This window comes from Anas platyrhynchos, chromosome 11 (genome assembly GCF_047663525.1).
Source record: "Anas platyrhynchos isolate ZD024472 breed Pekin duck chromosome 11, IASCAAS_PekinDuck_T2T, whole genome shotgun sequence".
In the NCBI taxonomy this organism is placed as follows: domain Eukaryota; kingdom Metazoa; phylum Chordata; class Aves; order Anseriformes; family Anatidae; genus Anas; species Anas platyrhynchos.
The window spans coordinates 24,235,980-24,260,625 of NC_092597.1; the positions used below are offsets into that span (position 1 = coordinate 24,235,980).

At 56.3% G+C, this 24,646-nt stretch overlaps 1 long non-coding RNA gene across 1 annotated transcript in view; it reads right to left on the minus strand.

Annotated features, from left to right (window-relative positions):
* The window catches only part of LOC140003444 (uncharacterized), a 28,429-nt gene extending 17,467 nt beyond the window's left edge, over positions 1 to 10,962 (minus strand). Inside the window, exon 1 of the long non-coding RNA XR_011812128.1 lies at positions 1,822 to 10,962. This is a non-coding gene — a long non-coding RNA (uncharacterized lncRNA). The remainder of the gene's footprint in view (positions 1 to 1,821) is intronic.
* Between the last annotated feature and the right edge of the window lie 13,684 nt (positions 10,963 to 24,646).

The window sequence follows — 24,646 nt, forward strand, 5'->3', positions numbered from 1 at the left end:
ACAAACCACTTCCTGCCCCGTTACCGGCAGCCGGTCCCGGTCCCGGGGCGATGAAGGGGCCAGAGCCCAGCCGTGCGCCCATGGGGCTGTGGTGGGCACTGAGGGGCTGCATCCCCACAGCACTCACACAAGGAGCTCCTGCAGGACATGGGGAAAAGCAGCAGTGGTGTCAAACTCCAACCGAGGAGGCAACTTTTGGGGCCGGGGATGTGCCTTCACGGCCTTGAGGAGCCACCTTGGCACAGAGAAGAGCCCAGGTTGTACCGCAGAGAGGGGCAGCCCTGGGGGTCGTGGAGCAGGGGCACAGCCGAGCCGGGCAGTGCCGGGCGTGCAGCAGCTCCATCCCCTCACCGAGCCGCTCGCTGCTGCCTGCTGCCAGCCACGTGCTCCCCGCCAGAGCTGCTGACACCAGCCCGGCACCGCTGCGCTTTCGCTCCTGGTTTTTCCCCCGCCAGCTCTGCAGAAGCAAACCCTCAGCTTGCACAAGCAGCAGCTTGAGTGCGGGAAGCGCAGGCGGGTCCGAGGGCCGGCGCCGCCAGGCAGACACCGCAACCAGCAGCAGCGTTTCACAAAAAGCTCCCCGGGTGCCTGCAGCACGGCTCCGTGCTGGCGTTTTTGCAAGCTGCCGCCGCTGCTGCTCACCTCCCGTCCCTGCCACCCCCGTGCCTTCCCCGCTCGCGCTGTGCAAAACCTCCCTACCTGACACAGGCAAAGCAAAACCGCGGCCACTCCGCCACAAGGGGTTCTCCAAAGCTGGAAAATTTGGAGCGGAGAAAGGGAAAAGGGGAAGAACTCGAGGGGAACGGTGACACGAGCTCTGTGGCAGTGAGGGAGCAGGGAGCCAGGGCAGCGTGTCCCTGCGGTGCCCAGCTCGCTGCTCCAGCAGTAACCAGTGCTGACAAAACCCCCACCAGTTGGTGCCTTGCACGTGCCAACGTGGGCCCGTCTCTCCTGGGCTGGTGTCATTGCTCAGCAAAGCCTTCACGGGAGGGAAAACGAGCCAGTTTCACCCCAAAACAGCCACCTTCCACCTTCACAGCCTGCAGCCACAGCAGTGACAGAGAGGCATCGCCAGCGGCTCCTGCCACACAGGGCAGGATTTATTCATTTCAGGGCAGGATTTATTCATTTCACCATCAGCAGGAGCGAGGCCCCCAGCTCAGTCCCCAGGCCACAGGGCCGTTTTCGCACTGAGATGTTTCTCAAATGACTCAACAGAAACCAGCCCTGCTCTGGCGAGCCCTCAGAGAGGCCACAGACCAGGTCCCCTCCCACGCTGTGGTTCCCAGGTCCTGGGGAAACAGGACGGCCACCCCCATGTTCATCCCCATCCCATCCCATCCCATCCCATCCCATCCCATCCCCATCCCATCCCATCCCCATCCCTATTCCCATCCCTATTCCCATCCCCATCCCATCCCATCCCCATCCCCATCCCCATCCCATCCCATCCCATCCCATCCCATCCCATCCCATCCCCATCCCCATCCCATCCCATCCCATCCCATCCCATCCCATCCCCATCCCCATCCCCATCCCCACCCCCATCCCCATCCCATCCCATCCCATCCCATCCCACCCCACAGCCCCCTGGCCTGCCCATGGGGGGAGGCAGACCCAGGACCTGCTCTTCCCACAGGAGCAGCCCCGACCCAACCGCTTCCACCCCACGTGCGGAGCACCCCCGGGGCTGGGCCAGGCCACAGAGATTTGTTTTCTTTAGAGAAGATCTCAGCTTGAAGGAAAAAAAAAAAAAAAAAAAAAAAAAAAAAAAAGACCCCCAAAAACAGAGAAGGAAAAGAAACCACGGCCACATCCTGCCTTAAACTGTCGCTCTCGATGTGTTGTTTGCCGGTGAGGATGCACGGGGAGCGGCGCCGGGGGTGGGAGCTCTCCTCCACTTGCCAAGTAACACTTCAGCTATGAGTCAGTCGGCTGAAGCCACAAATCCATTTGCTTATGAGCACGAAACCACAGCAACCCATTGCTGCTTCTCAGGACCACGTGTGCCACCACCTGCCCGCCACGACGCTGCCTGGGACGGGGCCGTCCCCATCCTGCACGCACGGAGCCACCATGGGCAGGCAGGAGGGCGAAGCAGCGCCCATTGCTGCCCCCCCTGCCCACCCCTTTGCCTGGGGGCACCCTGATTTTTTAGGATGGGCTGGGGTCCCCCGTGCCCACCCCACGAGCCCCGAGGTGCTGCCGCGCTCCCGGGGCAGAGCTGGAGCATTGCCCGCAGGTGCGGGGCCGGGTAGGGTGGAGGCAGCGGTGGGGTAAGGCTCCTGGTATGCAGTGTTTTGAAAGCCCGCTGCTTTTCCCCTGTGGCTTAATAAACACTCGACGTGGGTGGCTTGTGACTCACGAGCTCCATTTCAGAGCGCTACAGGTGCTGCTAGCGCGGAGAAAGCCAGCAATTAAGCACGGGGAGAGGGGAAGAAAACCCTGAGCAATTAGAGGGCCGTGAGCCCGCTGGGACCCCGCGGGAGGGTGCTGAGCACCAGCTCCCCGTGCTGTGGGCTCCCAGCACGGAGCCTCCCCGCTCGCATCCTCCGCAAAACCCTCGTGTGGCCGCAGCATCACCGCGGGAGTGGGGCCGTGGGGTGGTAGCGGGGTGCAGGGCTGCCAGGGCTTTGCAAAGAGACCCCTGGGGTGACCTTGGAGGTATAAAACTGTTTTAATTCAGCGTCCAAACCATGCTTGCTCCAACCAGCGCCGCAGCACGGGCAGGCTCAGTGGGATCCCCAAGCTGAACCATGTGTTGCTGCCTCTCCAGGAGCCCTCCGTGCAGCCGGATGGGTTGGGGTGGCCCCAAGAGGGCTGGGGTGGTTTTTGGGAGGCTCCTTGCTGAGCTTCCCAGCCTGAGCACTGGCAAAACCAAGCTGAGCATCCTCTTATGAACGCATGGCGGTTTTTAGAAAGGCCCAGGGGACCACATGAGCACTGCACGTCCTCCCACCAGGCTGCACGAGGAGGGTGTTAAAGCCCCGGGTGCTGCTCAGCAACGCAGCCCCAGAGATCCTACACACCCCAGGCCCTTCCCTGCTCCCTGTAGGGGGAGAGCAGCCCCCCAAAAACCGGGCCCTGGCCCCAGGTTCCCACACAGCATTGTGTCGCTGCAAGGTGGGGTCAGGTTCTGCAGCGCAATTAGGAGGAGAAAAACAATTATGCAGTAGGAAAACGTGTGAGAGAAACAGCAGAGCGTTTCTGGGGGGGAGATGTTATCTGCGAGGTGAAATTGTGCTCTCAGGAGCTCTGCGAGGCTTTGAACGTTTCGCTGTGGCACTGCACCGCGGGGGAAAACCCCTGCGGGCAGCACGGCCCCGTTCAGCTCTCCAGAGGTGCTCTCCCCACCCTCCCCGGCTCCCAGGACAAAATGGGCATCGGGAACCACGGGTACCTGGCTGGAGCCAGGACTTGGTGACAAACCACGGACAAAATCGCTGGAGAGCTCCCAGCACGTGCCAGTCTTACGGGTGAAATTCACACAAAGCGGCCCCAAAGCTCCCCCCAGATGGGGCCATGCAAGCAAGGGCGAAGGGAGGGCTTGGCCCAGCCTGCTCAGTGCTCTTGGGGCCATTCCCCAGCTGTGCCTGGGGGTCCCAGAGGTGCCCGACCCCACTCGGGGGCTCCTCAGGACGCTCACATCCATCCCCGCCACCCCGCAGAGCTTCAATCTCTGCCCAGACCTACAGCGAGCAAGCCCCTTTCAGGCAGGCCACCAAACGCCCACAGGGCAGGAATACTCACCAGCCCTATTTTTATTTTTCCCCGTTAGAGCAGCACCGCACGGTTTCAAGGAGCAGCCACGTGCGCGCCGTCCCGGTTCGCTTTTTGCCCTCGGCTGCAGGTCACAACCTGCGCCCTGCAGCAGCACTGCCCCGAGCCACGCAACTCCTTCCCTCCCCTCCACCTCCCTGCCTCCGTGTTAACCTTTTTGGCTCCTTTATTAAAGCAACCGAACAGTTTATACTCTTTTTTTTTTTTTTTTTTTTTTTTCCTGTGTGGTGCTCGCTGTAATCTGCCTTGAATATTTGATGTGGAATCCCCTGCGAGAGCAAGAAGTGTTTTTATGGGCGCTGGAGGAAAACTCTTGCAAAGAAGAAGTGGTAATGAGTACCCCTGAGTACCCTCTCGGTTTCACAACTGCTTGTGTTTAAAAATGAGCAGAAATTGGGCAAGTGGTTCTCACCGGGGAGCGCAGCCGCCTCTGGCTCCCAGCGATGCTCGGCGTTGCAGGAGCCCAGCACGGGCGAGCAACACTTGTTTATTCCAATTGAAGCTGACACCAGAAGCGCTCCAGACCAACCAGATGAGCTCATGTGTGTCCTGCTTTATTTCCAACCCAGATTAACAGCATCTCTTTAATTTCTAATGGCCTAGTCTGGGATTTGCAGGCAATGTTCAAACAGCACCGAGGGCTGTGTCTCCGCGCGCCCCTCGGCTCGCTTATTCCCCCCGTGCCCGACGTCACGGGCTTTGCACAAAGCAAGAGCTCTCATCCCAATTACATGGGATGAACTCGCAGGAAGCTTTTCATCACACGCGCGCACATCTTTTTCATAGCCAGGTCTCTGGCTTTAACACAGCAGACACGATCCCTCTCCTTTTCAAAGAGAAAATATTCCTTTTCATTTCCAGCCCCCCTCTCCACCATAACCCAGAGCAAACTCGGCGCGGAGCTGCACAGTGGCTCTGTGCTGTCTGAATAAACAGCTCGGAGAAGTCCTGCAGGTGTCGGCTCGTCCTGAAAGGAGCTTGCCCCGACGCCTGCACCCGCGGGGAGCTCCTGGTGACGGCGGCTGCGCATCGGGGGCTTTTCAAGGCCGTGGCTCACTCACAGCCAGAAAGCAGGAGGAGAACAAACCCATGGGGAAGAGATCCTCAAGGGCATCCTGCCCCAGCCTCCTGTGCCTGTGGGATGAGCTGGAGCCGGGCCCGGGGCAGGCAGGACCGGCTGCCAGGACCAGCGGGCTGTGCCGGAGGTACCGGGCTGGATTCTTTCAGCAAGGCTTAACGAGTGCCATTTGGCAGGGCTGGGGGGTCTCCCGCAGCTGCCCGGGCTTTGTGTCTGAATATCCCGGGTGATTCCTCCTTCCTTTGCCCCTGGGGGAGCCCATACACGGTCCCTCACCCGTGTAGGACCAAGAGCCCCAAAACAGGGGCCGCATGATCTGCCTGGTCCCAGCCGCACAAAGGCTGCCTGCAGGCTGCCAGGAGGAAGAGGCACCCGCCGAGCCCAGCAGGCTCGCACGTGGTCCCGACGGGTGCTAGGGGGCTCAAGGATGGGGAAGAGGCTGCCCTCGGGGCCGCAGGCACAACATCCCTCATCGGCAGGGCTCCAGAAACCTGGGAAAAGGATCTGGGTTCCCCCGAGCCCGTGCCCAGCCCCATGCTGCTGTGCCGCAGCAGGATCAGAGAACACTATTAAAATAATGTCATGTTACCTATCAATAATAAATGACCAGAATAAATTCGCTGCTCCGCGCTTAATAACCCTGCCCGATTTCCATTTAAATATCTGCAAAGAAACGGGCCCTCATCCGGAGAGCCTCTCAGATGGATGCAAGTGCTGCATTTTGCAGAGGGAGCCCAGGAGGAACTGGCCCAACTTTTACTGGGAAAATGCTTTTCTCCTGCCGCAGGACCAAACAGCAGCAGGGGGGGGGGGGGAAGAGAAGCTCGGGAGAGATGAGATAAGCCCAGTACCAGCGCTGTGCTCCTGTTTAGATGCAGCTGAGCATCTCCAGCCCCAGCTCTCAACCTGCTGCTTGTGCTTCCTAATGACCGCTGCTGCACAGCCCCGGCTCCCCTGCCCAGCAGCATTATCGGCACTTCATGCCCAGGGACAGGACCTGGGGCTGTGGCCAGGAGAAGTGCAGCAGAGCAGCAGTGAAGCTGTTCTGGGGATGCTCCCAGCTCACAAGAGGCTGTAGCAGAGCTCCCAGCTGGGATTTGCAGGTGGTGGCTCCTGAAGGGTGATGGAGAGCGGTCCCTGGTGTGAAAGGCACATCTCAGCCACAGGAGCTGGCCCAAAAAAACTCATTTCCACCACTGCAAAGTGGTGCAGGAGCAGTTCCCACTGCAGAGCCCTCGGAAACCCTTGCACCAGCCCCAGCAGGGAGGGGTTGGAGCCTCCAGGGAGCTGCACTGCAGCAGCACAGGGGCAGGGCAGGAGGTGCAGCCCCTGGAGACCCCCCAGAGGGCTCGTTTCAGTCCTCCCTGCAGGGGAAGCGTGTGCACAGGTCGGTGCAGCATCTATTGCTTCAACACTCCCATAAAACCAATCCAAAACTGAGAGCAGAAAGCAGAGGGGTTCTGGAGCCAGGAGGCATCAACCCAAGGAGCTGAGGAAAGGGGGGCTGGTGCTTTGCAACTCGGCAGCACCACGCAGCTACCGCAGCACACGCCTGTGCCCGAGCAATACGAGAGCTCCACCAGAGCCTTGTGCTAAGGATGGAGGAGGAGCTGGGCTCCCTCACTGCTCCTCCTTGCATCCTGCCCCCTGCCCTCCGCTTTCCGTGCCGTTCGCCCTCCCCAGCCCTCCCACGCCGCCTGGGCACCCTCCCAGCACCGCTGCCCTGCCTTCTGCCACCTCCCCAACACCAGCAGCCCGAAATTCTTGGGCATGGAAGGCCAGGCTCAGCCCATCCATCCTGCAATGGGGCAAACGCAGTCCCTGGGGGCAGCACACGGGCACATCCAGAGCCCGTGCCCCCAGCACCACGCACGGACCCCAGCCAGGCACCCTCCCGGCCGCGCAGCCCCGTGTGTCGGCGGCCTCGTTGCGTGCGTTTCGCTTTGCTTTTCAAACATGCCAGAGCAGACTGCTTCCCTCCCGTCGCTCTCAGATGTGGTTGAATTGTTTTAGCCAAAACTTCCCAAATACAAAGTTTCAACCTAAAGCAGACGCTGCCCACAGAAAGTTTTTTTCCCCCCAAGCTAAGAGCAAAGTCGTAAGCAATAAAAAAAAAACTGGATTTAATAATGGGAAATATTCATTATTCTTGCACACAGGCCTCTGAAGTCAAACCACCCTTGTAGGGGGAGACATCCTTCCCCAGCAAGGCAGGATGGAGTCTGTGCTGGGTGTTCACTGCTTTTCTGACCAAAGCACGAGAAGACTGGGTTCATTTTCCCTTCATGTGGATACAATCCCGTGGCAGTGTTCAAACCTCCTTTCTTTATAGTTTTAAAAGCTGCCGAGAGGCTGCTTTGCTGCAGCTGCTTTTCAAGAGGTCACCAAGCCAGCCTCCCCCAGAGCCGCCCACCCCAGCTCAGCACCCTGCCCGGCACATTGTGGGCACGTTTTTCAGTCAAACCCAAGATCCAAGACGTACACAGGCACCTTAAAGATGCTCCCAAGCACCAGGAGGCCTGGGGGAGTAGCTCCTGGGCAGCACAGCCCCTCGCCGTGGTGCTCAGGGGATGCTGTGCAGCCTGCGAGGGGCTGCAGCGAGCCACCAGCGCAGGCAGAGCGCACGGTGGCACAGCCAGCCTGCCGCCTCCCCAGCATTTCCCACCCCGAGCAAAGTTTTAATTTCCAGCGGTCCTCAACGCCTCAGAGCTCTTTGTTCTTCCAATCTGGAAACTAATTAAACCTGACCGAGGAAAGTTTTCGGATTCCTTGCCTGCTTTTATTGGAAATCATGGGAGAAATACCATCGAGCGTAAAAATACAATACGGCCTCAACTGCAGCGTGAGCACGGTGAGGCAGGCTTCTCACAACACACAGCCTTAGACCTGTACTTAATCATCACCCCGGCGTTGTTTTGGGCTCCTTAAAGCAGAGCTGCCAGCAGAGCCCTCGCCGCACCAAGCCCAGGAGGCACGGGCAGGAAGCGACGTGCTTGGAGCCCGCGGCTCCTCGCGCTGTTTCTGGAGCCGTGGTGATTTGTTACGGGACCTTGTGGGTTTAACCCGGGGTGTGGGTATTCCCCGAGGGCTGCGAGCAGCCCCGTGCAGCCCCAGCCTCCTGCAGCCCTGCAGGGTGAGCCGGGGGCTCTGCAGGCACCTGGCTGTCCCCTGCCCCTCCGTGCCACCCAGGCGGTGGAGCTGGGTTTGTTTGTTTGGGGTTTCACAGCCAGAGGCTTACCGAGGTGTGTGGATATGGGAAAAAAAAAAAAAAAAAAAAAAAAAACAAGGAGAGAGAGAGAGGTCCGCTTCAATAAAGCGCAGCATGCAGACAGATCTCTCCCAGGATGTAAGAAGACAGGAAAACCCAGCCAGGCTGCAGGTTATTTGCCCTTCCCAGCTGATGAGACAGCAAGAGGAGACCGCATCACAGCCCCGGCAGAGCTCAGCGCGGTGTTTGTGCACCCCACAGATTGGGAGGGAGGGAGGACACCAGGCCCCCCTCCAGTGGCACAGGACCCCAAGCCATGGGCTGGGTGAGCCCCGAGGTGACCCAGGACGGGTGCCCTGCACGGCTCCCTCAGGGCCACCAGCCTGCCTGCCCTGCTGCACGTGCCGAGGAGAGGCGAGGAGGAGCAGGCATCTGGTGGGGACAGGAGAGAAAATCCATGAAGCCACAGCTCCCAGGAACAGCTCGGCTCATCCCTCGTTCGCAGCCGCACACGCCAAGCACACACATCCTGCACCGCAGCGACGGGTGCCTGGGGCAAGGTCAGGCTCTGTAACCTAACATCAAGGCACCTCCCAGGCAGGGGAATTTACCATTCTGTCTGATAAGCTGTGATCCCTTAAAGAGCCTCCTCTGTATCCTCCCATCTCGCACAGCTCTGAGATGCTGCCACCAGTTTAGCGGAGAGGATCACACGGAGCTGGGGCGCACGCGGCTGTTTGGGAGCCTCCCGTTTCCCCAGGAGGTTCTGCAAAGCACGAGCCTCCGAGCAAAGCTCCTCTTCCCAGAAAGGGAAGGAAAAGAGCAATGCTTCAAAAATCAGATCTTTCTTTACACGGTCTGAAAAGGAAAAACATGCAAAACACCCCACAAATTCCCGTCCCTCTGAGGACGGCACCGCCGCGGCTCCAGGCAGTGCGCGCAGCCGGCTGACAAGGGCACGGCGCGGCCCCCTGCCATCGCGACACCTCCTCCCTGGAGACTTTAGATCAATTCATTTCGGTGCTGGAGACAGAGATCATTTGTCAGCTTTAAGCAGGACGCCGTCTTCACCCGCTGTCAAGCCGCAGCGAAGGCAGGCAGCGTGCTTTGACAAGCCGGCGCTGCCCTGGGTTCGCCGGCAGCACACGGAGAGGGGGCTGCGAGGGATGGGGACGGGGACGGGGGGGCCCTGCCCTTCACACAGCACGGAGGGGCTGGGGGGCACGGAACAGGCACACGGCTCCAGCAATCCTTGAACCCACAGCCACGCACCGCCCTGTGTGCAGCTTCCACCCCCATCACGTCAAGGGCGATTTTAGGGGTGGGCAAAACGAAACGCAGGCCACGCACCCCTGGTAACGGGCAGCACATTTTCCCCGTATCAGAGTTATTCATCTGAAGGACTGGACGAATGCACACAAAAAAAGGAAAATATTTGTATAAATCAAGAAATCAAGCCTGTGAATAATATATCAATCAATGATCTCTTCTCTTGGACTCAACGAGCGCTATTTGAAGTGCTCAGGGAAACATGATTCATCTCTAGTGTTATTGTCAAAATCCATGCCAATTTGTTTTTAATAGATAGCAAGCGCTCTGATGAACAGCATCGGGAATAAAGTATTTAAAAATATTAATCTGTCTCTCTTTCTAGAGTAAGCTGATTTATTATACTTTAAGCCTGAAAATAAGACTCAGGAAGCCTTCCACGTCTCTCCCCGTGGGAGGTACGGTATCTCATCGAGCTGCACGAGCGGCTTCTATCGCACGCTGTCGCGCCCTCCCTGCTGGCAGGGCATCTCCGCCTGGGTGGCCGTTCCCTGCTGAGCCTCCCGTGATGTCCTGCGGAGCTGAGCATCTCACCCCATCAGCCTGTTAGGGGCACAGTGTTCCTGCAGGAGATCCACGGGCACCATCAGCTGCAATGGCAAGGGTTGGGCTGCATTTGGAGACAGCGCGGGTCCAGGAGGGAGCGCAGCAAGGAGGAGACTCACCAGGGAGACACACAATCTGCACGTGCCATTAACAACAGTTTTTGCAAGTACCTGCCCTGCTTAATGGGATGGGACCTTCCTCGGAGGAGGCAGAAACAGAGCTGTAGGGGATGGAGTCAGCCCCAGGCCTGGGGGATTGTGCAGGTCGTACCTGAGAGGTGCAAGCACGGCGGGGGCGGAAGGCATGGAGAACTCAATTAACCACCCGTACGTACCCCGAGCATCCATCGCCGAAGCTTAATTTAATTGCAGAGAGAGCAATAAACCTTGCTGGCTTTGCAGTGCAGGCGTTCAGTTCTCATTACAGTCAGCGCCACCAGCCTGAGCGCTGTCCATGCGAAAAGCAAGGAGGAAAACCAGCAAGAAACAGATGACGGGCAGGAACGTGCGCTCTCGAGCCACCGCTAACGAGCTTGCCTGTGACTCCCCAGCAGCCCTGGCACGCTCTGTTTGCTCGGCTCGTCAGCTGCTGACCCCCAGCAGCAGGAGGCTGGCGGGTGCTGAGCTCCCCATGGTGCCCACAACACTTAACGAGTGGGCAATCACCGCGTCGTTAGGGGCAGGTTGAAGGCTGCGCACCAACATCAGAGAGTTTGTAATTAAAAGGCCCGACAGTCTGGGGAGAACTGAGGTTAAGGTGATGCTGAGGTGACGTACGGAGAGGATGCCAACGCCTCTATTAAAGGCCTGCGAGGTAACCAGAACAAACAGCTCCAGCCCTGCAGAACGGGGCAGGGCACAGCGGGGCCGCGAGCCGATCCCCGGGAGAGCAGTAGGGAAGGTCCCCGAGCGCTGCCATACAAGTTGCTGCTCCTTGTTGCCCAGCGTGAGACCAAAAGGCAAGCTGAGCTACCAAAAGACAAGCTGAGCTATTACTCACTCAGCTCGTGGTGTAAGGCAAGGCTGAGAGTGCTGACCCTGCTCCTGCCCCATGATATTTCGCCTGCAAGAAGCAGTCGGGGGGAAGCCAGCACCCTCCATCCTGCTGTTTGCCTCCAGGCCACTAAGGAGCAAACACCAAAACGCCTGTGCCCCATGAACAGGCTCCAGCACTTGCCCCGCTGCACAAGGCGGGCAAGGAGGGGAAGGAGCCGAGGTTTGCACCCCGAGGGGAAGCGTGCTGCATGTGCTGAGGGCTGGCACGGCACGGCACAGCAGGACAGAGGACACCCAGGGCCAAGGAGCCAGGCTCCTGAGGACCGTGGGAAGTCTTCATTGACCTCGCCTGTGATCCTCAGGGCATCTGACAGCAAAACAGCTTGCCCGTGTTTGTGCACAAGGAGGGACCCTCAGGGCAGAGGCTGTGTTTAGGGCAGCAGGCTGGATTTTTACAGTCTTCCCTCCCCTCTTGCTCTCCCTCCTTAAATGGGCAGCACCGCGCGTTAATGCAGATGCCAAAACTGTGTAAAACGCTTGCTGAATTCTGGGGAATTAGGAAATTTCCATTTCAATTCAAATACAAATTAAACTCAAAGTTGTCATCAAAGAAAAGAAGAAGATGAGGATCAAAGTGATGCAACACTCTGGGAAAGGAAAAGATTAAAGAAAGTAAATTGAACAAGATTTTAAAGAGATATTAAAAGGTGTTAATGCAAGCTAATGCAGCTAATGAAGAGAAAGGGAGGCTATTCAATTAACATTTGCAGCAAGGAGAGGAGAGCTTTCTACACCTCCGCTATAACATCAAAGGGTGGATGCTACCTCTTATTAAAAGGGAACATAGAATATTTAAAAGGCAGAATAGATTAAAATAGATTTCAGATAATTATGTCTACCTCCATAATAGCAACAGTTTATCATTATATTCCAAAAACAAATCTAATAATATGTGCCACATACTGCGGTTAGAAACATTCTTTGAAGTGTTGCAGAAAAGCAGCAATTAAACCAAAGTACAGACGGGTCTGTGGTTTGTCTGGGTGAGGGGGAGCTGGGAAGGCCCAGCTGAGGCTGGGAGCTGTGCCCTGCAGCCCTCGTGGGCAGCCCCAGCGGGGCGCAGGGAGGATGCTCTGTGCCGCTGCGCATGGAGAGAGCCAAGCCGTGGAGCAGCGACCTCGGCACGCCGTTAACACGAGGTGACGGCCGCATGCTGGCAGCCAGAGCGAGCACACACTCCCAGGGACCTTCAAGTGAGATTAGGAGCCGCCTGCTGTGGCCACGAGGTCCAAGAGCTCAGCTCCAACCCCGGATCGCCAGCCCCCGCTGTCCCCCGGTGCCCAGGGCTCGCCGCCGCCGTGCTGTCACAGCAGCGCCTTCCTCAAGCTTAAACGAAAGGGGACGGCGAGGGGAAACCCCAGCAAAGCAGACAGACAGCCAAAGCAGCCTGACAACCCACGGGAGCAGAACGAAAAGCCGAAGGGCTCTCTGTAATCGCCCCTCCAGGGCCCTGCTCCCGCTGCCAGCCTGGCTGCTCTGCGCCTTGGCTCAGCCGCGCACCCAGCACAGCAGGCTTGATGCGCACGGGGGATGTTGTCTGTTTGGTTTTGAGCAATAATTAAAGATAATTCTAGTATTTGCAAACACCTCAAAACTAAACAATGAGGAGCAAGTGCAGTAACAGCTCCCTGGATCTTGGTGGATGCTCTGCAGGTTGATGCGTTCTAGCAGCAGGGACTGCTTGCGGAGCGATGTGCGGGTGCGGGGATTTCATTGTCACAAGACAAAAGCAGAAAAAGCAGTGGAAACCTGTACCCTGGGTCCTGGTGCTCCCACTGTGCCAGGGAGCACCCAGGCCTGGTGCAGGTGCCGCCGGGGGAAGGCTGTAAAGCCCAGCTGGGAAATGGTGTTTTTCTGTGCTCACCGCATTTGTTAGCTCCATACTGGAATCTCCGAGTGTTTTTGCGCAGAAGACAGGTGCTGAATGGCCTGAAGCGATGCCCATGCCACAATTCCTTGCTCCCCACATCCTGCTGGGGTCAGGCAGGGATGGATGGGGAGCCTGGCTCTGGCCATTTCACCCCGTGGGAGCACCCCCAGGGCCAGATCCCCTCCAGCTCTCAGCCTGGAAGATCTCCGCAGCCTGGTGCCTCCCGCTGGCACAGCGCACCCGTCCCTCCAGCACCCTGCCTCGGTGGAGATGCTAACAAGGCTGAAGCAAACACCAAAGCTTTTGGGAAGTTATTTTCTTTCTGGTTGAGGGGGAAAAAGCAGAAACTGTGCTAACCCCCGGGCAAGATGTCTGAGAATTAGAATCAATGTATTTTTAATTTCCTCCCAAGGGACAGAGCACTGCCCCTGGGCCTGGGAGCCGCCGAGCTGCCTGTTTGCGCAGCCCTGGGAGCAGAGATGCCCAAAGCACCCAAACCAGCCTGGATTTGGGTGTTTTGGGAGATTTAGGCAAGTCTGTCAGCTGCTTCTGCGGCTGCTGGAGTTTTCCTTAGTGCCTTTGGAGACTTGTGGCATTTCCTCATATTTGCCCATAAGGAAAAGTAGGCAGCAGGGAAGGTTCCTCTTTTGTTTTGTTTTGTTTTTCATTTGACACAGATAACAGAACGAAGGCGTATGTCAAAATGGAGGTGTGAGGACAGAGGCCACCTGGAGCTGGTGGTTTTAGATGCCCCGTCCAGTGTAAATGTTGCTCTCCCACCAGCTCCCTGCTAACATGCAGTGGCAGTTCTGCTCACTGCAGCTGCAGGAGCACATCACTGCATGGAGGGGTGAGATGGAAGGAAGGGAGATGTGGCCTTGTGCCCATGGACCAGCAATGAGCCAGCTCATGTTGGTGGCCATCAGCACGGTGCTGTCACATCCTCACCCTTCCTGCCCCGAGCCATACCCGGAGGCACCGTCGCTGTCAGTCCGCAGGAGCCCCTTCCCAGAGAGTTTCCTCAAACATTTCCAGTTCATCAATCTTGCCACCGAGACGATCTGCTTCCTCAACATCTCCCTTAGCCATCTCGTGCACTCCTGTCCTGCAGCTTCCACCTGACTTTGAGCTGCCCCCGTCCAACACAGAGGAAGAAAAGATGGGCTTACGCTCCAGGCGTTGCAGCCTGGCCACAGACAGTACCCTGAGCAAGAGCAAAACCTGCCCTGTGTCAGGAGGAAGCCTCACCACTGACACAGGTCTGGTGATGCAGGTGAGAAATCCTCTCCAGTGCATTTGATTTTCCGCTCCCGAAACGGCCACAGAGGCAGGCTGCGGCACTGCAGGAGGGGTGTTCCTCCTCTGCACAAGTGGGTGCTTCTGCAGATTGGGCTCTCCAGCAAAGCAAACCTTTACTTTGCCGTAATTGAGCGTTTCCTTTGAACAGAATTAGCGAAACCCGCAGGTTTCGGGATGGGCTGCTCCTCCTGATGAGCGGAGGAAAGGCAGGATCTCGCCGTTTAAGCAAGGGCACACAAACCGCACGGAATTATCAGCGCTCATTATTTCAAGTGCCAGAGGATTTCGCTGAAGAGATGCAGCAGCTTAATAGCACGGCATTAGGCTGGTGACCCGCTCACCTCCGCCAAAGCAGCACCGAAGCCTCTCCTCCTCCTCCGCTCCGTGCGGCAGCGGCGGCGCGGGCGGTTAACGACACGCCGGGGGCCTCCCCTCCTGCCCGCGCTAACGAGCAGAGCATCTGGGCAGCCCCACGCTGCCTCTTCAAACGCCCAGCGCAGGAAACCTCCTCACCCCTGCTTGGAGGAAAAAAAAAAAAAAAAAACGTTTTGGGATTTTTTTTTTGCAGGCAAATGTCAGCTCCAATGAAACATCTGAATTTTCCCATGGGAGATGTCTAAACAAAACATTAACATTTTGACTTAAAATGTCATTTCACTCTGGTTCTGCAATTAAAAACAAAATGACATTTCAAGTCAAAACGTCAATTCGAAACTGATTTTTTTTTTGTTTTATTTTAGAAACCAAAATTATATTTCAAGTCGGGAAGACAAGAGAAGGGCTTGTTCCGGAGTGCTGCTTTCTTGTAGGTTAGATGAGCAAATTCATCAGGAAACCCAAATTCTGCGAACAGGCAGTTCTAAGAAAGATGTTTCATTCAAAACTTCTCTGCCAGGAGCCAGCTGGCTCCCGAGAGGTGTCTCGGAGGGCTCGGTGCCTGCTCCCGTGGTCCTGGAAGCTTTTCCTTCCTGACCCTGCCCCAGAGCAGGAGCGTGGCCTGGCGAGCCAGGCAAACAAGACCGGGATGGAAAGCTGCAGCCGGGGGGTTCGTGGCGTCTCCACCAGGTCTGTGCCACGCAGGGATGCTGTGCAGGAGCAGAGCAGTGTCCCGGGGTGTGATCAGGGTGCGGGTGCTGTTCTGGGACATGCCCCCTGCTCCTCAGTGCCCAGGCACTTTCAGCTGCGCTTGCTTCTGTTGGAAAACACCGCTTGACAAACCGAAACCCACTGCAGGGACATCCTTGTCCTGATGAACCACAGAGGTGGGCTCAGCCTGAGGCCAAAGCTCTGAACAAAAACCATTTCAAACCCCAGACATCCTCTGTTGGACAGAAGCACTGCTTTCCAACAGCCAGCTCGTCTCCAGCCCCCAGCCACGACCCCGCAGGGCTCAGCCCAGCCTTGGGCACGCGGCCACGCAGCCTGCACCCAGCCCCAGTCCTGGGCTGGATTTCACCCTGGGGCTGCTGGTGACCCTGAGCAGCCTCAGCTCTTCCTCGAGGTGTTTGCTTGGCGCTCAACGCCGCGATCGTGGTCAGAAGATTTCCCCTCCAGTAGAAACAGAGCCGCACAAAAATTCCCTGAGCAATTTGCTGGAGGAATTTAACGTCTTTGCCGTGCTTGTTTCGTTCCATATATATAAAATATTATTTTATACGCTACAAAAATACTTCGAAACCAATTTATCCTTAAGCGCTACAAGGCCCTTCTCTTCCAGCTGCAAAAACATCCCGGAACAGGTTGAACTTTTCCCCCGAGAGGGCTGTGGCAGCGCGGCGCTGCACCTCGTGGCAAAGGGATAAAGCCAGAGGAAGATTGCAGGCTGCGTTACGGTGTCGGAGGGAGTATCCCCTGCTGCAATTTAAATACCGAATAAGCAGTTACCAGAACAAGTAACTGTATGTTAGAACCTGGTGAAGTGTTCACAATAAACTTTAAAACATACCAAATTCACGGGGTTTTGGCCCTCAGTCCAGACGCCGCTCTTCAGGTTATATCCGTCCTGGGATGCGCGGGGGCCAGCTGCTGAGCCAGCCCAGGCTGCCGTTTCCCCTTTGTTGTACAAAGTTCGTGGGAAATTTCCCTTTGCAGAGTTTTCACGTGAAATTCAGCCACTACGAGTGAGTTTGCTCGGGGCTTTGGGCTTGCCAGGAACTGGGCTCCTGCTCCCTGCAACCACTTTGCTGGCTGGGCTCACCTCTGCTCAGCGAGGTCTGGCACCGACGTGGGCTCAGGCTGCTTCTAAGAAATTAGGGGACTGGGGAGGGACACCAGGAGCACCTCTGGCTCCTGCTGGGCCTCCAACACACAGGGCTCAGACGTGCTGGGAACAGCAGGGAATGGATAGCATGGTACCTAGGGAACTCTGCTGACAGAGGCACACAGGCCTAACAGATTTTGTGGTCCCCTAGGGTTAGATCACACGCGAGCAAGGCCCTAAGTTTCAGGTCGGGATGCTCACAGAAATAGCAAGGCAGTTTTTTGATGCCTAAGTCACTTTGAGATTGAGAACGTGGCACCACGCAAGACGAGAGCATCGCTGTGGGTACACGCAGACGTGTTTGTGCTGCAGAGAAATCCCTCACAAGGCACGGCTGGCAAAAGAGTAGAAAAAGTGTCCTAGAGCTGTGCAGAAATTTGCTGGAGGCCACACAGAACTGGTGCCAGCACCGAGAACAGCATCCAGGTCTCCAGCTCCCACCCCAGGCCCTCACCAACACAACCACATCCAAAGGCTCCCCGGGAGGCAGCCAAACCAAACCACAGACCCGGGCAGCGCTCGCAGCTCGGCGGCTGACATGAACAAAGAGATGGTGAAGGGAAAACCCTCTCCCTCCGTTCAGTTGCTCCCCAACCCCTCTGACCAGCAGCGAAGCTGAGCCCAGCACCGTGCCACGCTCTGGTTGCTGCCTCCAACGCCCCTGGATGCTGCTGGCACCCCACGTCCCGCATCCCCACTGGGACCTCCTGCACTGATCCGGCACCGCTATCACCCTCATCCCCACATCCCTGGCACTGGGCAGAGTGGGCATTCTTGCAAGGGCACCAGTGGGACAGGGGCTTGCATCCCTCCAACACGGCTGGTGATCAGCTGAAGGGCAGCCCAGGCTGAGAGGTGCACCCAGCATCTCCTCCACCACGGGTGCTGGCACGAGGAGCTGTGCAGATTTCCTGCCATTACACCGTGTTCCTTCCCCGTGGAGCGAAGGAACTGTCACTTTGCTCTAATTAGCCAATTAGGTCCCTAATTAGCTGATGTAATTACTCCGAGGAAGTGATTTCATTTAAGACAAACCTCGCTCCCGGAGCAGGCAGAGCCGGTGGCAGGAGCGGTGCGGGGACGGCACGCGGGCTGTGCCGGCCGGGCTGGTGGAAGCGGCGCGGGGAACAAACCCGGCGTCATCCTGCAGCCACATCGGGCCCGCAGAGAGAGCTTCCCATCAACAATTTGTTCTTTAGAAAGAGATCAGATAATCTAATCAGCGCGGCTCCATCTGTCGAAAGGACGAGGGGAAAAAAAAAAAATATAATACCACTTATTTACATTTTTCCCCTTTCTTGGTGTAACTTCGAGATCTAATCAGCACCAAGCTGTGCTTTAATTGGAAATATATAGCAGACGCGCATTTCCCTACAGCTCATTTGCTTCTTTATCACAAAAAAACATTGGCCAAGCAGACAGGGAGGCGCTCAGTGTCCTGGGAGGGGCCCTCCTGCCCCTGCTGGGGACAGCCTGGTCCCCACGTGGGCCCTCGCTGTGCCCCTCAGAGGCAGGAATTGGGGTGAGATGCTGCAGGGACCCGGCTGGGTGGATCACCAGGGGCTGGCACCATGCTTTTCAGATGTCATCGCTGTGACTTTGAAGCCACGGACGAGCCCCGTGTTTGGGCTTGGAGCCTGCGCGCCCCACGAGGAGGGGGTTTTTCAGAGGAAGGAGCCTGAGAGCGAAGCATCCTCCCCAGAACAAGAACAGCTATTTCTGTGCGGCGACGGGAATAGCTGCTCTCTGCCGAATGTGACTCGACAAGCACAATATCCTCCCCAGCCCTCCAGCAGCTTTAGCTGTAAAAGTCTATGCAGATATTGTGACCTTTTCGGAAGGCACAGATCCGCGGGGTTTAAATAGCACGCCACAGAGACTCCCCGGCAGAGCCTTACGCCGGGCAACTCTTACACAAAGCACTCGCAGGAACAATTTCCAGGTCAGCAGACACGAAGGAAGAGGGGTGACCCTCCTCCGGGGGTGATGGAGAGCACGGAGGAGATGCAGGTGGCACCCGAGGTGCAGCAGCCTGGGAGCAGCACGTCCAACAGCGAGGCCAGGTTGGCAGCGCCGCACCTACGGCACCGTGCAGGTTGCTACCAGCGGTTCTGAGCTCCAAATTAGCAGCCAAAAGCTGTTAAGTGCTTGAATTCATCCACATTAATGAGAAAGGGAACGAGGACAGTGACGAGACACCCAGCCTTCTCCCCAAAGCTCCGTATTAATGCTGTCAATAATGCATGTGCACGAGCCAGGTCATTAGAGGACAGCGCTGTCTGCGCTCCTTTCCCACAGCCCCGCTGGTGGCTGAGCTTGAAAAATCCCCCAGACGGGCAAATGCTAACACACTAAACTGTGGTTTATGTCACCTAGAGCATTTTGCAAAGTCTCAGTGATCTGCAAATAATTAAAGGAGAAAGCAATCAATCTTGTTGTTCAAAACAGCGATTAGCTTGGGAGAAGCCGGCATTGTAATGCTGCAGGCACCCGGGGGGAAGATGCTGCATGCATAATGATAGCTGCCAGTCCTCACAAGTTCAAGGACCACGGGGGTGTTCTCCGCTTGCGATGGGAATTTCTTATCGGTCTCCGAGGCTGTGTCATCCTGTGTTTCACAAGCACTTTGCCAAAGGAACAGAGAAACAGCTTTGCCGCTTGTCAGGCACAACCTGGGCCCGGCTGCCAGCAGTGGAAGCGTTTGTAGGCGGCTGCTCCCCGGGGCACTTGGCACTTCGGCGAGGCAGCAGCAGCTCTGTCCTGGGCAGATGAGACCCCCGGACAGGCAGCCACCCAGCCTCCAGCCCCAGCCAACCTTCAGCACTTCCACGTGCAGGGGGAAACCCGGCAGATCCACGCGCCGACACAGCTCCGCTCCTCCCGAATTGCTCTGGGTGATGAAGAGAAAGAAAATCCCTCCACGAGCAGGAGAGACCAGCATACACACATATGTAGGTCTGTGTAGCACTTCCTACCCACCTTCTGTTGTGCATTTGGATGTCAGACTTTGCATCTGTGGCTAAAGCAACCCACAGTGATTTAAAAGTGATTGCACAGCATTTTGTGCTGGGTTAGGTGGAGATTTCTATTTTGTGCATCGTTACAGCAAGCAACAGTGGTTTCTCAGGCTTGGATCTAGCCTTACCACAAGGCAAAGAGGAAATTGCAATTATTTGTTGATGGTTTTTCAGAGCCCTCATCCAAGCACAACATACACGCAGCTCCCCTGACACCATCACCACACAGCCCATAAACTTCCCAAGAGCTGCCAACAGGAGCTCGCTGTCTCTGCTCCGCCACTGCTCACATCACCACCTACCTGCTTCTCCCCGCGCAAGGAAACACCCCTGCCAAGCCAAGTCCCAGGGCTGCTGCGGGAAGACTTGGCTTGAAAAAAAAAAAAACAAAAAAAAATGTATTTCAAAACCCAAAAAAAAAAAATAGGAAAAAAGCAGAAAGCTTTTCCCTCAGGTCCCTCCACAGCCACTGCGACAGCGAGGCGGCACCAGCCTGGGGGAAGGAGGACTCCTCAGACGAGACAAAGATTTCCCTGCCTAGACCCAAATCCACAGAAATAGGAAGGAATTTCTACCAGCTTTCCTAGGGCAGACCCCACACGTCCATCCACCCCCAGCTCTCCAACGTGCTGCCCTGGGGACAGGGCACTAGGTGCTACAGGAACATGTGGATAACTCCAGCACAACCCAGCTGCCCACCACGTGGACGGGGCTGCTAGCACCGAGCCGCGTGGCATCAGACCCAAAAAAACGATGTGGGGAAACCTCCGAGAGAGCTCCTGCACCGCTCCCTGTTAGCAGAGACCGTGAGTCAGCCCGAGCTGTGCTGGGAAGCTGCGGCACAGCCGCAGAGCTGCTCACACTCAGCCCTGGCAGGCCTGGATCCAGCAGGAGCTTGGCTGCAGAGGTGAGGCGCAGGCACCGCTCGTTACCCCAGCGCTGCCTCCGGGTGCACGGCGAACCTCTCAGCAAAGGCAGGCGCCGCTGCGCAGGCACTTTGCAAACCCTCCAAGCCTGGGCGGGCACCCGCTGCCTCGGGAGATGCGGGGAGGCATTTGGGTTTGTGGCCGAAACTGCTGGGAGCAGCGCTGCTCTTTCGCACGAGGCGCTGAGAGGGGCCGGCCCAGCAAGAAGGGCCCAGTTGCAATTAGGAGGACAATTTTCTGTAATGTTTTTATTGGGAGTGTTTCGCATGCCGATGGTCTCGGGAGGCAAAATTCATGCCTGTGAGGTTTTGCTTCTCAGCCCATCCCTTTGTGTGATACTTAGTTTAAGCGGTATCTGAAAGAATCAGGCTCTCTTATTATCAAAGCCACAAGCCATCTGGTTCCACTTTCCGAGGGAAAGGGAATGAGTGGAAATCTGGTTTCACTTGGGTTTTCCTTCCCTGGGTTATGGTTTGCTCTATGTTTAATGTTGTTACTGCAATATGATATTTGGGCAGTGGGTGGCCTGTTTCCCCCATTTGAAACTAATTTACAGCTTTGTCTGGCAAAATTGTTGCTTCCAATCAATTAGCACTGACACAGAAATTAAACCATCCTGGGGTCTCGACACATAGGGAAGCAGGTCCTCGTTTGCTGGAAGAAATCCTCTGTTCGGGGGGAAGCTGGTGGCTCACCCTCGCTCTGTGCCAGTCGGGGTTTTTGCTTTTAAAGATCCAGAGTGCATTTTTAAAAGAGATTTAATAGGCAAGATTGAGATCTATCATGGATGCTATTTTTGTTTTACGGCCGTGACCTCGTTAAGGATTTGGACAAACGAAGCCAAAAACGGAACACTAATAAATACAGCCTGAATCCATCAAAAGACAACTACCAGCATCTCGATTGTTTCTTCTCCAAAAGCACGCTGAAGGTTCCCCAGCGCCTTCCTGCACCCCGTCTCCTGCCACCCCCAGCACCAGGCACATTCCTCGGCCTTGGCTCCGTGCTACCCATGGACAGTGCAATGGGATGCGCCCCCCAGAGCATGCCATCAGTCCCTTCCCAGCTGTGCTGTCAGGCCTGGGGTCACTGGCTACCCAAACTAACGGGCTCCTCGAGGTCTATCCGTGTTCCTGGTGACAAGGCCTGGAGCTCGCAAGGGGAGGGCAGAAAGAAAAAGGAGCAGGGAGCTCGAGGTGCCAGCTGTCCCCTGGCCCCAAAAGACCTGGCACAGACAGTGAGATACAACAGGAGGTGGACCAAAAGATGAAGGAGTGGTGCCAGCATCTGGCCTGCCCTGGAGCACAAAGGATGCCCCTGCTAGAAGAAGCACAGCGATGGACAGGGGACAAGGGAGAGGAGCCTGCAGAGCACGGAGAGGTTAAGTCAGGCCCTGGCTACTGACAGCCAGGTAATATCTACAGACGTCACGGTGCCAACAGCACCTGCCCCGTGAGCCCTCAGGAGGTCACAGATGACACATCCCAGAGCTGGAGAAGGCTTCGTGTCAGAAGTGCTGAGCCAGAGCCCAAGCTTGGCTCAAGCCTGCACTTGGAAGGCTTAGCTTGCTTCAAAGGCAGCAATCACGGCAAAGGAGTTTTGGCTCCAGGGATGGAGGAGGCAGAGTCCCTGGAGAACAAACGCTGCCGAGACAGAGGCGAGGCTCCGCAGCACGCCTGGCATCAGCGAGGTTTGGGCTCGGCCTTGGAAGCAACGAGCCTGGCCTCCTCCACTGGACGTGGAGCGTGAGCACCCATCCATCAGGGCTCTGTGCACAGGAGCTGAGCTTGTAGAGTGAGCACCCAGCACTGAGCACCCTGTGGATGCATCTCCTGCACACATTCAGACAGTTCCACCCCAACACAAGGCAGGGCACCACGGGCTATCCCCCTGGTAATTCCAGAGGGTTGATATTTGGAGCTCACACCCTGCTCAGGCACATCTCCCACCAAGGCTGCCTTTCTGCCGCAGCTGGGAGATGGCACCGACCACTTGCTGCAGCCCTTCCCTGTGGCAGCGCCAGGGCAGCGAGTGCAGAAAAACTTGGCCCTAAGGGCTCTGCTGAACATCAGCCTTGACTCGAGCCCTCCCGAACCCTCAGCCTTCCCTCCACGCAGGCCAGCACATGAGCTCGTGCACTGCTGCTTTGAGATGCTGCCATATGGCACCAGCCCCGCACAGACAACTCCTGCAAGGGCTCAGCAGCAGTGCCTCTCTCTCCAGACCCAGCAGCTGCTAAAAACTGGAGTTTCTAAACCTTCCTTGAACGCTCGGACCCTCAGCAGTGCTGCAGAAGTGTGCATTGTTTAAAACAAAACAAAAAAAAAAAGTCTAACCTCTCTCCCAACAGGAAGAAAAATATTTTTTAAAGCACTGAAGTTTTTACAGCTGGTGAGAGACAGCAACGGGGAAGGCTGCAGGGCAGTCCCGGTCAGCAAATTCCAGCCAAAGGAAAAGCACAGGAGCCAGATATGAAGAAGGGAGATGACGAAGACGAGATAAAAACAAGATAGCTGACAGCCCAGTGCCCATGGAGAAGGGCACCAGAGCCTCGTAGCTGGAGATGCACCAGCTCTAGCTGTGAAAATTCCCTGGCTTTGAAGACCAGGTCTTCCTGGAGACAAACAGCTCTAATCCACACTCCTGAGTAATTCTCTCTTTGGCAACACATCATACCAGCATTGATTCAAACCTCAGGGCAGCTGTACTGGCTTTAATCTAGGTTTTATTTTTGTAAACTACAGTTTCAAGGAGAATGCTTGCAAAGTGGATCTGGGGATGGGTGGCAGGGAGCAGAGCCAGAATCACTAATGTCTGCAGTGGAAACACTTGTGCTTCTTCAAGAACAGGGACCAAATGTGAAAAGCTTTGATCCTAAAAAGCTAACAGCCCTGTCAGAGAGAAAAGGGGTCAACCTCTTCCACTTTTGCTAGGGCAGCTCCCTCTGCTGTCTTTGCTCACCAGCTGTTACCCAAAGACACATGTCAGTTCCAGATGGGCTCGCAGCAGTATTTCATCAACATGTGGTCATTAGTCTCCTCTGTAAAGTTATCACCTATGAAGAAACCAGTCTCCACAGAAACCAAACTTGAAAAGGAAAATGCCATCCACGCTACCCCATTCGGCAACCAGCTGGATAGTCCACAGCACATAAATTACGTCCACAGCCTAGTGCAAAGCCAGATTCAGCCCGTCTCTTCCACCACCAGCCCTCTCACACGTCGCCTGATCAGGAAGGAGTCGGCAGAGGAATTTGCACAGTGGGTACGCGGGGCAGGGCAGCAGCACTGCCAACAAGCACGTTTGATTTGGAAAGCCAGGTTTGCAGAGGCTGGGTGGGCACCACCACCAAGCAGCTCACCCAGTGCAGCAGCCATTTGGTCCCCACATCCTCCAAGGGTGCTGTCCCCGGACATCAACGGGAAGAGACCCTGGTCCTGGGGACACTGGAGGAGGAGGATTCACCTCTTCCAGAAGAGAAAAACATACATTTTGACTACGCAGTCAATGAGACTGTGCTTTGCTGAGCAGGTCCCCCAGTTGCAGTGAGAACGGAGCTCTTGTACCAGGCTGGTGCTCGAAGCAGGCATCTCCTGCAGCAGGACGGACCAGGGACGTCTGTCAGATCCTGCAGCTGACACCCAGCTCTCACTGACCACAAGCACTTTGAAACAGGGAAACAAGCAGTCAATCTGAAGTCTTTGGAAATTAAGAGATGAAGCATTTCAGCTCTGTGATAGCTGTGAACCACGGCAGACACACTGCGGCTCCAGACATCCTTCTTTGCTCAGTGAGACAATTTTGAGACAGCCTGCTTGACTACTCTCAGCTGCAAACGGAGGCAGCTGATGCCACAAAAGGTGTTAAACGCTCAGATTAAGAGATTAATGAAAATGCCTTTGAGATATTCAGAACCAGGGGTCACGCTCACGGAACAACTGAAACAACAGACGGGACAGAGCAGCAAGCTGGCAGGAAACCTCCGGCACACGAGGCTGATGGTGGACGAGCACCTCTGTTAGGTATCCTTCTTCACAGGGCACTCAATGAGCAAAGCTTTCTGCTTTCCTGGCATCGTCACCTTTTGTTTTGCAGGAGGGGTCCAGGACCAGGCCCCGCCAGTGTTGCAGCCAACACTGCACGAGGACCATGAAGCCATAAGGGATCTGTACAAAGTGAGGGCCTTTTCCACATGTCTTGTTTTCAGCGCTTCCCCTGCTTCAAAGCAATATTCTCAGCCACCTAAAGCAATAGGTTTCTATAACAATCTTCCCCAAA